An 18,839-nucleotide genomic window follows, 5' to 3' on the forward strand; every position below is an offset into this window, starting at 1 on the left:
TGATATTGACTGACTTGTATTGAAGTGGATAACCTTGTTTAGAGTAAAACCACTGTATCTAATTGCCATATATAATTGTTTAACACATAGGCAAATTTGAGAAATAGTAATATGTGCTTGAGAGTTGATAATTTTTATATTGTGTATATAAGTGTAAATAAAATGTTATGTTATATATTAATGTGTGTGTTTGTCATTCTTGAACACTCAGCCTGTCCGAAGGGAATTATAAATAATTAAGAAGTTCCCTTGAATCTGGAATTCTCCTGTAAAGTAAAGTCAGATGTGTAAGTGGGGAAATTAAAATAAGGTGGACAACAACTCATATAAGGGAACAAACAAAAATAAAAAACAAATAAATATACAAAATAATAATTAAAATAAATAAAAAAAATAAATATCATTTTAATATTCCACCCCCCACAATGTAGTCTTCATACTCAACGAAGCAACACATCATCACCCCGTCACATTTATTTGCATTTCTTCTGTCTATGACTGTCTTAATACAAAGATTCGTATTTTTTGGGCAGTGTGGGTATTCAAAGGAAATCTGTCTATACCAGAAGTGGATGTTCAGGGAATCACCTTTACCACCGGCTTAGGTCTTGAAAATACACTCATATTGTGCTCTGCTTCTAAGCAGCTTACTGGTCAAAACTTCGCAAAAAACAAACTTTATTATTCAGCCGCCATAAATAATAATGGCACCACTGCTTCTAGCGAGGACGTAGACGAAACGGAAGAGGTTCTAAAGCAATTAATTCTATTAAGAATTAATTGCTTTAGAACCATTACCAGCAATGAAACGTTTGACGTTCTCGGGATTTTCTTATAGAAAGTTCAATTAATTTAGAACATTAAAAGATTTTTAAATTCAAATGGAAGTGATATTATCTGCTAGTTTCGTTGATTTTCTAGAATTAGGAATCCATACAGCGACTAACTACGGTAACAGAGGAGTACTGGTAAACAGAAATAAGTTATATTTACTTAAAATTAATAGTTTATCCTTGATATTAAAATTACTTGATTTTATACTAAACTTACGATATTTTTTATAAATTAAAATAGATTGTTTGAACTTAAGAAACAAGAAACAAAGTTCATTTCCTCGGGGACTTTTGAATTAATTTTGTTTTTATCCACCTCGCACAGATTTAAAAAAAATGATTGATGCCTTCTTTCTAATGATTTTTTTTTTTTTGCTGAAAATCCTCCCTAAAATAGATATTTGGACGAGGGATTATTTGAAGTGAAGCGATTTTCTTTCTTCTTTTCCGCAGGAAAAATTGAACAAAAGAGAGAATCTAATTTATGTCTGAAGTCTTTCCAAGTGTCTTAAGATTTGCATTTAATAAGATAAAGATAGATGCAGAAGCGTTGCGAAATACACAAAGGTCCTTCCATGCTAATTGGATATCACCAAAGTGTCGTAGAGCCTCTGAATTGGTTGTAATCCAATTTATTGATGGGAATATGATGCAGGCAGTTTTCACCTCCCTCTGACATAACCTGCATAAATATTAAAAATAGTTACGTATGCAGACACAAGATTAGCGTCTTCGGAATTTTGTGATAATATTTGACAGTACAAGGTAAGAAACGTTAATTTAGGATTTAAAACGAATACCGCTCTGAAACCAATGAGTTATTCCCGCCTGTGATGGCAGTGACCGAGTTAGCCACCATCAGACTTAGGTGTAGTGTATTTGTTCTGACTGCTCAAGATTTTAATCAAAACAAGCGAACCGACCATTACAATACGCATAAATTAGAGACACGATATGTTGACCTCTCATACACTAAGATGCCATGGCGTTAGAAAAAACCCCACCAGATTTCGTTAACTAATTACAATATGCATAAATTATCTTGGATCCTGGATACATTTAATAATATTCATACTCGACTTAAGTTCACTCTAGAAATGGAAATCCCGCATCACAAATCCATAAATTTTCTAAATTTTACTTTAACCAGAATTAAAGAAAACATTTTTTTTAAAATTTATAGGAAGCCAACGAATACGGGGAACTTTTTGGACCATTCGAGCTACCATCCTTTTACATATAAAAGGAGCATTATTTTTAACCAGTTTCATAATGCATATAGATACAGCTATACTCAAGAATCCTTATTGGATGAGCTCACGGAACTGGCAAAATGATTTTTAAATAGGGGTTATTCATTAAGTACCATTATGCAGATTAGTCAACAGGCGAAATATAAATTAGAGACGGCTAAAACAAATGACAGGGCGGATCACAAACATTTTATTAAAGTTCCGTAATACAACATTGGTATAGTGGTGGCCAACAAAACAAGTCGATCGCGGCTTTAATTTTGGTCGATCACGACGAATTTTAAAAAAAAAAATTAATCCGTTGAATCACGTGACTACTCTTGTCGCCGCGCAGCCGCTAGGCTTGTTTAGCGAAAATTCATGCAGTTACGTTGTGGAGAGCATAGTGTATTTGTCGAATTCTTATTTAGCTTACTTAATAAAAATAACTGGACAGTACTTATATGTTAATTTAATACCCTTTGATTTAATATTAATACTAAAGAGTAAAATGTATCATTTTCATCAAGAGTGGGAACTAGAATACTTTTTTGTAATGATAAAAGAAAAATGTTGTTGTTTGAATTGCAATGCTTCCGTCGCTAGACCCAAAAAAGGAAATTTAGAAAGGCACTTCAACGCATTCCATGGTAAATACCAATCGGATTTTCCGCCTAATAGTGACATTAGAAAAAATAAATTAAAAGAACTTAAATCCAGATTATTCGCACAACAAAATTTCTTCATGACACCTAATTTAGAGTATAAAGCAATAACTGCAGCATCATTTAAAGTGAGTCATCTTCTTGCAAAGAAATGCAAACCATTTTCTGATGGTCAATTCATCAAAGACGCATTTTTAGAAATAACAAATTTTCTTTTTAAAAATTAAAAAAAAATGAAATTAAAAAAGTGCTCTTCAAGATCTGCAATTATCTCGAAATACTGTGATGGGCGTATCAAAAAATTAGTAAAACTGTGAGCGAACAATTGCGTGCTCATATTGCTAATTGTGTGTCCTTTTTTTTCACAACTGGATGAATCTACAGACTTCAGTGATACAGCTCAATTGCTCGTTTTTTATTCGTAATTGGTTTTCGACTGCTGGGTATGGTGGTTATGCTGGTTAAAAGAAATAACTATAGAGGCCTTGATATATTTAACGCATTCAAAATTTTATTGAAAAAATTAAATTAACACTTTTAAACTCGTATCAATAACAATAGATGGAGCTAAAGCAATGACAGGGCATCTTAATGGATTCATCGTATTGTGCCAAAAGGATGATGAACTCCCAGATTTTTTGAGTTACCACTGTATCATCCACCAACAAGTGTTAGCCAGCAAAAGATTAAATACTAAAAGTGTTATGGACATCGCTTTCGAAATAGTGAATTCCATCAGAGGACAATCTCTTCAAAGGAGACTTTTCAAAATGCAACTCGATGAAAATGAACCAGATCTGATATTACACACAGATGTGAGGTGGCTGAGTTGGAGTAAGTTTCTACTGAGATTTCGAAATTTGCTGAATGAAATTTAAAAAAATTGTTGATCAAAGGAGAGATATTTATCAGCAGCTACAAGATACGGTGTGGTTGTGTGATCTGGCTTTTTTGGCAGATTTTACCAGTAAATTAAGTGATCTGAATTTGGAATTACAAGGAAAAAATAAAAATGTGGGTGACATAATTCGTAGTATTTCTGCATATAAATATCAATTTTTGGCAGTAGCTAAGGATCTCAAAGGAAAAAAAATTCGATAATTTTGCAAATATGCAAGATCATTTGCAAAAATATCCTGTTTTTGAATTTAATAGACAGAAATATGTTTCTGAAATTGAAAAAGTTGTGGATGATTTTGAAACCAGATTCAGTGATTTTAAAACAATTGAAGACATTGTTCAATATATTTCTTGTCCATTTAAAGTCGACTTAGATACGAAACAAATTGAAGAAAAAAAAATCACTGAAATTTTTACTTTTCACATGCAGAAAATATTACTTCAAAATGAAATTATTACTTTACGAAACGATATCTTGCTATAAGCCAGATCATCAGAAAAAGACTTTTGGAAATATGTTTGCAGAGAAAAGTACCCAAATGTAAAAAAAAATGCAGTGAACTTTTAAATTGCTGTTTTTTCCACGTATCTATGTGAATAGGCCTTTTCGTGTATGAATGGGGACTCTATTGTCAGGGAGATGGGGAATATACTATATAAGAAGGATAGGTGGAACAAAGAAGAAGAATCACTCTATTCTTACGGACTTGCATACAGAAGCTTCTTTACGGTTGGCCTTCACATTATATCACAGAATTTGAAAGCTTGGCAGGTGACAAGTCATAAACTTCACATAAATTAAAAATTTAAAAACGTATGAATTTAAATTAAGAATTCTGAATTGTATTTAATTTTAAAATTTATAAACAACATTTTTCAATGTGTGTTGATTAACTTTTTTAACCATGTGCAATGAAATTCTTGAGATTGTAGATCGCGGCACATTTGAAAGAAAAAAAAGTAGATCGCATCACAAATTTAGTTAGCAATCAAATCAAGTACAGACAATTTATTAACATATTTAAGAACACTGAATTTAAGATTGTTCCACAACCCATGAATAAGCTCCATGCTATCTTGAAATATAGGGCATATGTAATTCCTACCATGGAAGCTCACAATATTGTTTACAATATTTCTTGTGGTGGATGTAATTCTACTTATATTGGTTCGACCCAAAATTTACTTTCGGTAAGGATACAGCGGCATTTGGCATCAGTTAGAGCAAGTAGGGCGGGTGCATCTGAGCTTGCGTTTCATGCAATAACTGATGGACACGTGTTTCTTTTTAATGAATCCAAAATTCTTAATAAACAGCGTGAATATTTTAAATTATTAATTGCCGAAACATTAGAAATGAGATTAAATGTTAATTTATTAATATACGCAGACCTTATAATATTTCGGACTCGTGGACTCTTACGCGCATGCATGAATAGCAATTCATACATTGGTTTATATAAATAATCTCGTGTCAGGTGTCGTTAATTTGATATAAAAGAGGGGGGATATCATTCGCGAATCAATTTTGTACTTCTTGTGAACGCGGTAACAAACCGAATAAGGTGGTCTCTTAAAAGAAGTTAATAACGATTTTAAAGTTTAACTTATGTGTGAATTAATTTATTACTGTCGTCGTTTTTAGAATTTCGCGACAATTGTTTTTCAATTCTCATGATGGCTTGTGGTGTTGGTTGGTTTTTGGAGGCCGCCGTCTTTCCGTGATTCTTTCCGATTCCCTTGACGTGATATGAGAGTTGAATACACGCTTATTTTAATTAATAGTTATTTTAACTTGATTCATTTATGACAATACACGGGGGGGGGTAAATTCATATTATAATCATTCGCGATTGAGTGTTGAGATATTAACAGTCCTACTCAAAGGTAGGAGGTTTTCACCTATAATTTAAGATTATTATAAATTATCTTGCACTTCAGTAGTACCTGTAGGCTTGCAATGGATAATCTGGTTGTACTGAAATTTCATCTGCTCAGGTCACACAGTGATTATAATCACCATCCTCCCCACACGGGGTGGAAAAGGCCTGGTTTCGAATCCCTTCAATGACGCGAGGATCTTTTATGGGCTTTTTTTCACTCCGTAGCTCAGTTAATTGGTCTGAGACAAAATGCTGTTTTCTTCAAAGCATCATCTCCATAAACTTTATGTAATGCTTGCAGCGTATCTGTAGAACTTTTCCCAAGTTTAAAGAACTTGGCGTTAGCACGCTGTTCAAACCTAGGCATTGTGCAATCAATCAGCATGACACGCGAGCGAAATAACTGAGACAGTTCCCACTCGGCATGCGTGCGCACCGAAGTTAACGTCAACGCCCCAAGGAAACTTAAGGCCGTAGCGCAAAGTATTTAAATAAAAGCGTGCGATTCCGGGAACTTTTTGAATGTACTACGTATACTGACGCCTCATTACTTTAATGTCCTTTCTACAAAAACAAGCAGAGAAACACAGTTGTTTCATGAATATCGTCACCTGAAACGACTAAAAATGGCGGTTAGACTTCTACAAAAATTTTTTTTTTATGTGAACGTATTGCTGAAACTACAGCAAATATTTTTCTCTGGTAGAAAACCACTGTTGCCTGTGCGAAAAAAAATCTAAAACATAAATAAAGGAATTAATTAAAAACTGAAATTAACGAAGTAAAAATTAAAAGAATAAAAATATCCACCTTCACCAAGGGAAGTACCCCGCAGAAGCCGCTCCCTGTAATCCATGCAGAAGATCACAGAAGGACGTCCTGCTGTTGTATGCAGATACCTTAAAATTAATGAACTAAAACAATGAAAGAAGATTAATGGGGACAACAGCTATGATTTCCTCAGGGAGCACCACTAAATCCCCAAAAGTATTTCCATAGTGAACTGCTGGAGAAGAGATATGCTGTTAAAAATAAATATACAGTGAGCCCTCTATAATTAACATGAGAAAAAAATGTTTTTAGATTTTTATTTGGACATAGACAATAATGATTTCCTAACAAACAAATATACTTGCTGTAGTTTCATATATACTTCAAGTAATAAAAGTTGAAGTTAATCTAAATATGGTGTGATAATTCCACGTACGTTTCTTCCGTTTCTTAGTAATATAAGACTAAAATAGGTTGTGCAAAAATTTGAAGGAGTAGGTGAGGAAACAGGCAATTGTCTATAGCTCGAGGTACACGAAGGTCAGCATTTGCAAGAGTCAATTTTGATGTCAATTGTAGGCATGAGCAGTGGTGTATTCGGGCCGGAACACCGAAACGAAGTTCCGGTACTTTTTTCTAAATGTCATAATAGAAAAATCATTAAATTTATACACCTAATAATATGAAACAATGGCATAATCAAAGGGGAGGGAGAAATATATATTTTACCCATTACTATAAAAATATATATTAATAGTAATCTTTAAAATTAATAGATTTCTTTAAAAAATTTATTTAAAAACAAAAATATAAATTTCGCAATGAAACTTGGACGTTGCTTACTAAAGTACAATGTGTTAGATAAACAGATCCAGCGAATAAGATATACTGTGATGCGTGCGAACGCTGCATTTTCATTCGCCACGAGCTGAACGCTAGAACTGGATTGTTCTATGAACCGTGAGTCTGAAGTCTGATTCAGTTATTGTACAGTCCATGTGGCGTTATCATTATTATAGTCTTCGGGAGAACGACGTACAGGATTTTTTTTTTTTTTTTTGTCATTCATATATGTATTATTTATATAATATGTACATTGAGTTTCTGACCGATCTCTACTATTTAGATTAATTAATTCATTTTTTACTGTTTCTTCTAAGGTAAAAATTAATTTTTACGGGATTAAATATATAAATTTAAATTTACGTAATTTCAGTATTTAAAAATTAAAAGAAGAAATTTTAATTAAATACAAAATGAGCGAAAAACGCAAGCAAACAATATTAAATAGATTTCTTGATAAAAAAACTGAAAACTGTGCAAGAAAATGCACAAACAGGTGGAAATGATAACGACATGACCACTTATTTTCCACCAAGATCTAAAGATGAGAGAAACAGTGACGCAGAATTAAAATTTAATTGGCCTCACGTTTCGAATGCTGACATGTGGACTGAGAAGAAAGAAGCATATCCTTGGCTGACATGCAACGCCGGAAAATTAGGATGTTTGACTTGTGCTGCTGTAAAAAAATTAGGGCCGTCTAAAACGCAGGGAGTTAGAATTTCAAAGGAATGGCGTTTGGTAGTGGTGCACTTCTGTCTTATGATAGAAGTGCACAATTGACATCTTTGAGTAAGAAAATTTATGAACATTCAAAAAGTACTTCACATATACAGTCTGAAAAAATCTTGCAAGCTGCAAATGAACAACTCCGAAATTTCTGGCACCTGTAAGTTTTTAGAACTGTATATTATATTGCGAAACATGATCTACCATATTCTGACCAATTTGAGTTGTTACAACTTCAAGAATTGATTGGCACTGTGTTATTGCTCACGGTTTTCGTTCAAAATTAAGTGCTACTAATATAATACAGCATGTCGCGAGGCAAATGAAATTAAAATTGTGGACATACGTGGAAACTTATCTATTCTCATTGATGAGTCTACCACTCTAAGCAAGAAATCTACTCTGATTATTTGTTTAAAATGTGAAAACGAAAATTCGAATTTTCGTTTTCACATTTTAAGCAAATTTTCAATAAAATTTTTTCAATTTTCAATAAAACGAAAGATTCACATTACTTGTTTCTTGATTTAATCGAATTGCCAGATCAAACAGCTATCACAATAACAGACTGTCTCTTAAAATGTCTTGAAAAATACAGATTTGACGACAATTATTTAAAACACTATTTAATTTCTTTTACGAGAGCGATGGGGCAAGTGTTATTTTTATAATAATTTATTTCCAACTTATTTATAATAATAATTATAAAAAAATTCCAATTTATTAATAATAATTAATTTATAAATATATAAATTATTATAAAAATATTCAAATTTGATCATATGGCATTGTTTAAACCATCGGCTTGAGTATTAGTAATTGCCGCATGGTGCAAGAAAGCCTACGGCTTATGCTGCACCAGCCGAAAAAAAAAAAAAACGAATAGAACAATGATAAAAAACCTAATAATTAATAAAAGAAAATGAAATTAAACATATCATCCTATGCGTTTCCCTCACCCGAAGGTACTATCCAGATGACCTTTGAATTTCCCCAAACTGTCATCCTCTACCACCCATGTAGGCAACTTATTCCAGTAATTTATACGTCGCTGGCTAAAATAAAACTTCCTGCAGTCCAATCTAAACATCTCCCCCCGTAACTTGAATTTATGTCCTCTAGTTCTAGCATCATTTATAATCTTGAAAATTTCGTCCTCATTCATTTTACTGATGCCGCTTAGAGCCTTAAACACCTCAATCAAATCTCATCTAAGGTGTCTAGTTTCCAAACTCTGCAACCCACATATTCGAAGTCTTTCTTCATAAGGACGCCCTTTTGCCGATCTCACCAGGCGAGTTACCCGTCTTTGCACCCTTTCAAGAAGCTCGATGTCTTTCTCTAGGTGCGGTCTCCATACTTGAACACAGTATTCCAAGTGTGGTCTAACATGCCTTATATAATGGAATTATCAGGTCCCTATCTCTACTTGCAAAAGTTCGATAGATCATCGATAGGACACCATGGGCCTTCCTTGCAGCCTGTTTACAATGCTCAGAATTTCATGTCTGACCGTATCGTAACACCCAAGTCCCTTTCCTCCAGTACTGGGTTTAGTTGAACTCCACCAAGTGAATAAGTTATTTTGGGATTACTGTTTCCCAGGTGTAATACCTTACATTTTGTTGGATTAAAGCATAGCTGCCATTTTTCTGACCATTCCTGAGCAAACCTTACAAGTCTATCTAGGTCTCTCTGAAGAAGCTCAGCTTCACAGTGATCATTAACTACTGTACCAATTTTAACATCATCTGCAAATTTAGACATCACGCCCTCTATCCCTTCATCAATGTCATTTATGAAAATTAAAAACAACAGTGGTCCTAATACTGATCCTTGGGGAATCCCACTTCTTACATCAACCCAATCTGAGGAATAGCCATTTATCACAATCCTCTGCCTCCTGCCCTGAAGCCATCCTTCTATCCATCTAAGGATTTTCCCAGTGATTCCAACCTGTTCCAGCTTATAAAGCAACCGCTCATGTGGGACTGAGTCAAAAGCTTTGCTGAAATCTAAATAAACAATGTCGAAATTATTCCCTAAGTCCAGCTCATGAGTGACCCTTTAAAAATAGCGAACCAGATTTGTTAAACATGATTTTTCCCTTTACAAAACCATGCTGAGTATCCTTGAGAATTTCAATTCTATCCAAATGATTCTGAATTCCACCCTTGATCATTGCTTCCACTTGACCACTGAAGTCAGACTGACAGATCGATAATTTTCCACTTCACTCTTAGAACCACCCTTATGTATGGAGATACACTGGCACTTTTCCAATCCAACGGAATCTCCCAGAGTCTAGTGATGCGCGCATAATTAGCCTCAATGGTTCAATGCACCCACCTGCCGCCTCCCTTAAGATTATAGGGTATATTCCATCAACTCCAGGAGCCTTACTGGCCTGTAAACTCGAAAGTTTTTTCATTAAATAATCTTGCGAAATTTCAATATCATTAATTACATATTTTTCAACTTTGTTCCCGCAATTTCCCATTGCCACGAAAGATTTTTCATCTGTAAATATCGATGCAAAATAACTGTTGAGTTCATCTGCAGCGGCAGCTGGTGTATTTAATACTACCCCCTTTCCCTTAAGTAAAGATCCGATCTGGTTTGTCCTGCTCTTCTTAGCATTTATATATGTGAAGAATTCCTTATTCCCCCCCCCCTCTTTGCTCTGTTTGCTAGCGATTTCTCATAAACTGCCTTTGCCTGTCGAACCTTTTCTGTGGCTCTATTACAGATCATCTTATAGTTGTAATAAGCTTCAGTACTTTTTATTGCTCTAACTTTTCCATGCCACCTTTTTCTGCTCAAGTAATGTGGCAACTTCACTATTCATCCAACTTGGAACGCTCCTCGTGGAGTATTTTTTTAATGGCAAATACGCATTCAAGGCGTCTGTGATTAATGTTTTAAAACATACCACAGTTCAATTGTATTCATTCTCTGTGCGATCAGTTGGGTTATTAGTTGGAGATGCAATATCAGAAGTTCATGATATTTATGGACAAGCTGTAGATTTTGTACAGTCAAGCTCCAAAAAAACAGAGAGAAATAGATGCAAGAGCTATCAGCATCGGCGAAGAAATCAAAAGGATTGGATGGATGTTTTAAGTAAGGCGGGTGGCCAGCTCCTTTAGGACCGTATCAGCATTTTGGCAAAATTTTGCATCTTTATGCCATCATTTTGAAAATGCCAGTAAAGATAACAACCGAAACAAAACTGAACAATCCATGTTCAACGGATTATATAAACGAATTTCATCCAAACAGTTTGTTCTGAATTTAGCCCTGATGTACGATTGTTTTAGCTATCGATTTCTTCAAAGTCATTGAAAAAAAGAGATACGACAATAGTACGTGCAGACAAATAGATTCGTCGTACAATTCGTTACTTGGATTTTTAAAATCTCCTCAAAAAGGAAAAAAGTTGTTAGAAGCCTCAGATACTATTGAAAAAATGCAATTATTTTCAATAACATTAACGGACAATAAGAAAGTAACATTAATTCATAAAAATCAATTTCTAAACAGTATTATTAATAATATGAAGCATAGGCTGAGCGTTAGTACAGATTCTACTGAATTTACTGAAGGAATTTCAACTTCAGACATTATAAAAGAGTTGCGAATTCTTGAACCAAGAGAATGGCCATCTGAAATTGATCTTGGATTTGGAGAAAATGAAACAGAATCTCTCTGTAAACGTTTTAATTTATCTTTCACAAATTTGTTTGAATGCCTACAGGGATTATTTAGCTAATGATGGTTGTAGCGCGCCCATTTGGAACATTTAAAAACTTATTCCAAAATTATAGCGCGCTCGCATTCTTCTGAATGCGAGCGCGGCTTCAGCAGTATGAATTTAATATTAATCGAGAAAAGATCCCGTATTCTTGTCGAACATATGGCAAGTTCGTTGTTTATTAAACTGCACGGTCCACCATTAGAATTATGGAATCCAAATTTTTATGTCCGAACTTGGTTGTGGTCTCATCGTTCTGCTGTTGACCAACAAACAAAAAGGGCAGTCACACAAGAATACGTAATCGATCCTGTATGGGAATTTATATGATTCTTCTGAAGAGTATTTTTATATCATTTTGGAGTTTTTATTTTCGTTTTTTTTTTCTTTTCTGATGTTTTTATTTTTTTGTCTTTGTTTGTTACTTTTGAAATTTTTTATTTAATAGTTATAAATAAATACTGAACAAATATTCCAATCTTTGACTTATTTATTTTTGCAAATGAAAAAACAAAAGCGTAGGTAGTTAATATTTGTTGTTAATCGACGAACGTTCCGGTACTATTTTTTTAGCAATACACCTATGGGCATGAGTGCAGATTGAAATCAGTTTCATTCGCTGGCGCTAGGGCAGTTTGCCCCAACTTGTAGTAGTAGTAGTGGCATGTGATTCAAGAAAGCAAATGCAGCATCAGCCAAAAAAAAAAAAAAAAATCACACCATTCCCTCCAAATGCCTGTCCAGTTCCTCCTTAAATTTATTCAACCTATCAACTTCCACAACGACAGATGGAAGTTTGTTCCAGCAATTAACCACCCGCTGGCTAAAGGCAAATTTCCGCACATCTATTCTACATCTGTCTTTTCTTAATTTGAATTTATGCCCCCTTAGGTTCGTAATCTGAACAAGCGGAAGGATCCCATCAGAATTCAGCGTGCTCAACCCATTCAAGGCCTTATATACCTCAATCAGATCACCGCGCAGGTGCCTAGTCTCCAGCCACTGCAATTTGCAGAACTTAAGCCTCTCTTGGTAAGAGGATCCCTTCATTCCCATCACCAATCTTGTTGCCCTTCTCTGTACACGCTCAAGTAAATCTACATCCTTCTTAAAATGAGGCCTCCAGACCTGTACGCAGTACTCAAGGCGTGGCCTGACCATTGCCTTATACAGAGGGATAATCACCTCCTTTTCCCTACTAGCAAAATTCCTATATATCATTGGCAAAACCCCATGACCTGCCCTGGCAGCCTGTCTGCATTGCTCAGAGAACTTCATATCTGACTGCACAATTACTCCCAGGTCTTTTTCATTTTCTACCACCTTAAGTGTAGTACCACACAGTTGGTACGTTTCCCTGGGGTTACTTCTACCCATATGCAGTACTTTGCATTTGTCAAGTTTAAACTTCAGTTGCCACTTCTTAGCCCATCTGCCCAAATTATCTAGATCCTGTTGCAGTAGCACACTGCCATTACTGTCATTAACAACCCTGCCAACCTTTGTATCATCTGCAAACTTCGACATTAAGCCTGATATACCTTCATCAATATCATTGATAAATATACAAAACAACAGTGGACCTAACACCGAACCCTGTGGGACTCCACTAATAACATTAGTCCAAGAAGAGCAGCATCCATTGATTACCACCCTCTGACTTTTCCCACTTAACCATCCTTTTATCCATTGTAGCAGCTTACCCTTAATACCATTCTGCTCCAATTTGTACAATAGTCTTCCATGCGCAACAGTGTCAAAAGCTTTCCTGAAATCCAAATATATGATATCAAAATTATTTTTTGCATCCAGTTCCTTTGTAACCACATCATAATATCCTATCAAATTTGTCAGACAAGACTTTCCCGTAACAAACCCATGCTGTGTCTGAATTATTGCTGCAGTCTTGTCTAGATGATCCTGCAATGCATCTTTAACCAGCGACTCCATTATTTTACCCGGAACAGAAGTTAAACTAACTGGTCTGTAATTACTCCTGTCACCCTTCGATCCCCTTTGTGAATTGGGGATACATTTGCACATCTCCAGTCCGTGGGAACCTCCCCTGAGTCCAAGGATGCTCTCATAATTATGGCTAAGGGTTTGCTTAGTTGCTTTGCCTCTTCCTTTAATATAACTGGATAGATCCCATCCACCCCAGGTGCTTTTCTTACGTTTAACTTCAACAATTTCTCTTCCACTTTGCTCTCAGTTATTACAAGATCATTAAGCACCCTGCTACAATTTGATAACCTTCTGCCATTTTCAAACCTTAATAATTCCTCACGTGTGAATGTAGATGCAAAATACTCATTCAGTTTGTTTGCTATCTGAGCAGGATCATCAACAGTCGAACCATCGATGTCAAGTGGACCAATCAGATTCATCCCCTTCCTTTTATAGTTTATATAAGTAAAGAAATCCTTGCTGTTTTTCTTAGCATCTTTTGCCAAGGATTTCTCGTAATCTGCCTTCGCCTGCCGAACCTCCATTGTGACCTGATTACAGATTAACTTATATCTGCCATAGGCTTCTGAGTCGCTTAATAATTTATATGCATCCCATGCATTTTTCTTCTCTGTTACGAGTCTCATAAGTTCATTTGACAACCATTTAGGCCTAAACCTTGAACAGTATTTCTTAATAGGTATGAAACTTTTAGTAGCTTCCACGATTAATTCCTTGAATGCTTCCCACTTAGAATTTACTGTTGGTAACATCGTCAGTTGATCCCACTGTACAGAATTCAAAAACTGTCGGAGACCACTGTACTCGCCTTTACGGAAGCAAAAACCCTTTCCTTTACCCCTGATGGTAATTAAATCTTTAAGTAAATCCCACGTCAGTACACTGTGATCACTGCCACCTAGTGGTTCTTTTATCTGCAAATTCCTAATACATGAATGATCACTGCTGATAACCAGATCAACAGTATTACTTTCTCTGGTTGCCTCTCGAACATGCTGCTGCAGAAAACAATCATCCAATAAATCCACAAAATTCTGACTAGTGTGTGAGTGCCCAACCCACAAGTTCCAGTCAATATCTGGGAAGTTAAAATCCCCCAGTATAAGACATTCCGATTTACTAGCCCCCCACTATTTCTCTGTACAATTGTTCATTGTACTCATTCGAGTCATTAGGCCAATTTGTCATTTAATAATCAAACACCTACGTAAAGCTTTTGACACGGCCCTCATGGAAGGCTGCTATATAAACTGGAAGAAGCTAGAGTTACTGGTAAAAGCTATGCTGCCTAAAGGACAGGCGACAGAGTATAGTCAAAATAATCAATCTTCAGGGCGAACCGAGCATAACAAATGGTGTTCCTCAGGAATCAGTGTTGGGACCCTTGCTATTTATAATTTTCATAAATGAAAATGAAATGATTTGGAGAATGGAAATCCGAGAGTCAGATATAAACTAGAGGGAGAGGAACTAAATATTGTTCAAGACGAAAAAGATTTAGGTGTCATGATTCGATCTGACATGAAATTTTAAGTGAAATGTAAACAGGAGGCTAAGAAGGCAAGGGGTGTCCTGTAGATGATTTATAGGACCTTTCTAGTAAGGAGAGGAACATCATTATCCTTCTATACAAGGCAATAGTCAAACAACTTATTCAGGTCTGGAAACTGTACCTAATAAAGTACATAAAACTTCTGGAGAGTTTCAGAGAAGAGCGACCAGACTGGTGACGGTGCAAAGCGATGCACATATGAAGAATGGCGCAAAAGGCGTGGACTGCAAATTTTGACAACCACATAGCTAAGACAGGTTTCTTGTCCGTTGTGGGTGAGACAAGAACCAGGGGGACACGAATATAAAATCTCAGGAAATAACAGTAGATTGGATCTCATTGAGAACGGGGCAGCGGGTTGCCAAACGTTGAAATAAGTTGCCACAGAACGTAGTGGAGGCAGTAAGTCTGACTAGGCTTAAAGCAGAATTGGATGATTATCTTGTGGGAATAGGTTAGTATGACTATTCTGTTTTATTTGAATTTTTACTATTATTATTTTATTTATTAAATTTTGGCTGATGCAGAAAAAGTACGCTTCCTTGTGTCTTTCGCCCTTATTAATACTATACTTTGCGACAGCATAGTGAGTCAACGTTCAGTCTATTAGAAGGATCCTATTTACCTAGTTCCAAATGCATTAATGCGCAAGGAAGACTATTTCCGCGGCGAAGGGTAGACCCGTTCAGGTCTGTTTGATCGGATTTTTCAAATGTAAATATATTTACGGCGGCGTAAATAAATTTAATTATGTATGTGTAGTGTGCATAAGTCAATATATTTACGACGTCATCATCATCATCATCAGCCATTTTCAATCCACTGCAGGATGAAGGCCTCTCCAGCAACTTTCCAGTTCCTTCTGTTTTGAGCACTGGCCATCCATTTACTACTCAAAAACTCATGAATTTCATCTATCCATCTCCGCCTTTGTCTTCCAGGTTTTCTTCTAGCTCCTCTTGGGTACTATTCTGTTATTTTCTTAGTCCATCTGTCATCATGTCTTCGAGCTATGTGTCCTGCCCAAGACCATTTTAGTTCTTTAGTTTTGATAAGAATGTCCTTTACTTGAGTTTGCTGCCTAATCCATGTGTTTCTCTTCTTATCTAACATTCTAATTCCCAATATAATTCGTTCCATTCTTCGCTGTGTAGTTCTTAGCTTCTCTTCCATTCTTTTGGTGAGTGCCCAAGTTTCACTTCCATAAGTCATGGTGGGGAGTATACATTGATTCATTATTTTACGTTTCAGACAAACTGGGATATTGCTCTTCAGTATGTGACTATATTTCCTGAATGCTATCCATCCAAAATTTATTCTTCTCTTGACTTCCAGCCATTTATCATTATTACAGCTAATAACTTGTCCCAGATAAGTATATGACTCCACCTTTTCAATTACTGCTCCTTCAATCATTATTTCCCTTTCCGTGGCATACTTGTTCATCATTACTTTTGTTTTAGCCATATTCATCTTTAGTCCAAAATCCTTACTAACTGTGCATAACTGATTAAGATTTTCCTCTAATTCTTTGGGATCGTGGCTTATGACCACAATGTCATCTGCGAATCGTAAATGGTTTAGGTACTCTCCGTTCACATTGACTCCTTTCTGCGACCAGTCTAATCTTCTGAAAGCTTCCTCAAGGGCAGCAGTAAACAGCTTCGGAGATAGTGTCTCCTTGTCGAACTCCTTTCTCGATTTTAAATTTGCTACTGTCTTTGTCTAGTCTAATAAAGGATGTAGCACTCTCATATACTTTCTTCAAAATCATAATATATGGAGTATCTATGCCTTGTCTTTCCAGTGCCCGAAACATTGCCTTATGCTGTATGGAGTCAAATGCCTTTTCATAATCCACAAATGCCAGGCATAATGGTGTTTTATATTCATTTGCTTTCTCCATTAGCTGTGATATTACGTGAAGGTGATCCATAGTTGAGAATCCTGTCCTAAAGCCAGCTTGCTCTTTCGGTTGATTCTCATCAAGTATTCTTTCTAATCTGTTAGTAATGACCCTTGTGAACAACTTGTAGATATGGGATAACAAGCTAATTGGTCTATAATTTCCAATTTCTGATTTATCTTCTTTCTTATGCAGCAAAACTATGATTGCATTATTCCACTGCTTAGGCATCACACCTTTTCTAATGCACTTTGTGAACAGCCTTGCCAGTTTTTGTGTTATGTCTCTTCCTCCCAATTTTAACAACTCTACAGTAACTTCATCTTCCCCCGGGGCTTTCCGATTCTTCATTTTCTTCAATGCATGTTCTACCTCATCAGGAAGAATATCGGGTATGTCGTATGTGTTGCTACTTTGCAATCCATCTTCCCCACTGCTGGTATCATTCCCTCGCTCCTTGTATAATTCTCTATAGTAGTCTTCTGCTATTTGAATTATGCCTTCTCTGCTGTTTATAAGTACACCATCGCTATTCTTCAGTTTCAGTATCATTTGTCTTTCTGTATTACTGCTCATGGCTGCTGATTTAAATCCTTTGTTTTCCCTTAATGCTTGTTCTACTTTTCTTGTGTTAAATCTTGTTATGTCCTCTCTGAGTCTCTTTCTAATGGCTTTGCATAACTCAGTATACTCAATTTTCTCCCTGTCAGTGTATTTCTTGCTCTTCATTTGTCGTCTTTGGTTCATCATGACAAGTGTTTCTTGACTAATTTTTTTTTCTTCTTTAGATTTCTGTTTCCCTATAGGTTTCTTGGGCTTTATCACTTTCAGAAAGTTGTAATATTCCTCGTCGATATCTTGGTCCTGAGCAGTCTGCAGAAGCTCAAACTTGTTCTTAAGTTCCAGTACATACTGCTTTTTCTCCTCCTCTGTTATCTCAAAGACCTTTGTATTATTTACTCGAGTCAGTTTTTTCCTTTCCTTTCCTACATCTATATCAAGTGTACATCTTACCATTCTGTGATCACTTCCAACATTTACCTTATTCAGGACGGTAACATCATTCACAATATATCTTCTGTTAGTGAGGATGAAGTCGATTTCATTAGTTGTTAATCCATTTGGACTCTTCCATGTCCACTTTCTGTTCACCCTTTTCTTGAAAAAAGTGTTCATTACTGACATTCCTTGAGATTCTGCAAATTCCACAAGTCTTTCACCTCTTTTATTTCTTTCACCAATTCCAAAATTTCCTATAGTTCCTCTTTCTGCACTGTTTTGCCTTTTTCCAACCTTAGCATTGAAGTCCGCCATAATAATAGTGTAGTGGGTTTTCTGCTCATCTAGAAGACTCTCAATTTCAGTGTACATGTCTTCAACCTCTTCGTCATCATGGCTCGATGTTGGTGCATAAATCATTACAACCTTTAGCTTGTACCTCTTAGAAATCTTGAGTATTAGTCTTGACACCCTTGGTGATGTATATTGAATTCCAAAATGTTGTTTTTAAAATCTTTATGGACCAGAAACCCAACTCCACCTTCACTCTTTTCACTGTTTCCATTGGTGTACAGCAGATTTCCACTTGATAAACTTATAAGTGATTCATTTCTTCTTCTTGTTTCAGCCAAACCGATGATATTCCAATTCACATTTTCTAATTCCTTTTCCAGCTCTAATATCCTGTCTTCACCGATGAGTGATCGTACGTTATAACAGGCCAAGTTCAATTTCCGTGCATGGCAGCCTGGTCGTACCCAGAGATTCTTAGCACCCTCTGCTTCCACTCTGATCCTCTCGCTG

Source organism: Mastigoproctus giganteus, chromosome 10 (genome assembly GCF_048544385.1).
Source record: "Mastigoproctus giganteus isolate SK-2022 chromosome 10, ASM4854438v1, whole genome shotgun sequence".
Lineage (NCBI taxonomy): Eukaryota > Metazoa > Arthropoda > Arachnida > Uropygi > Thelyphonidae > Mastigoproctus > Mastigoproctus giganteus.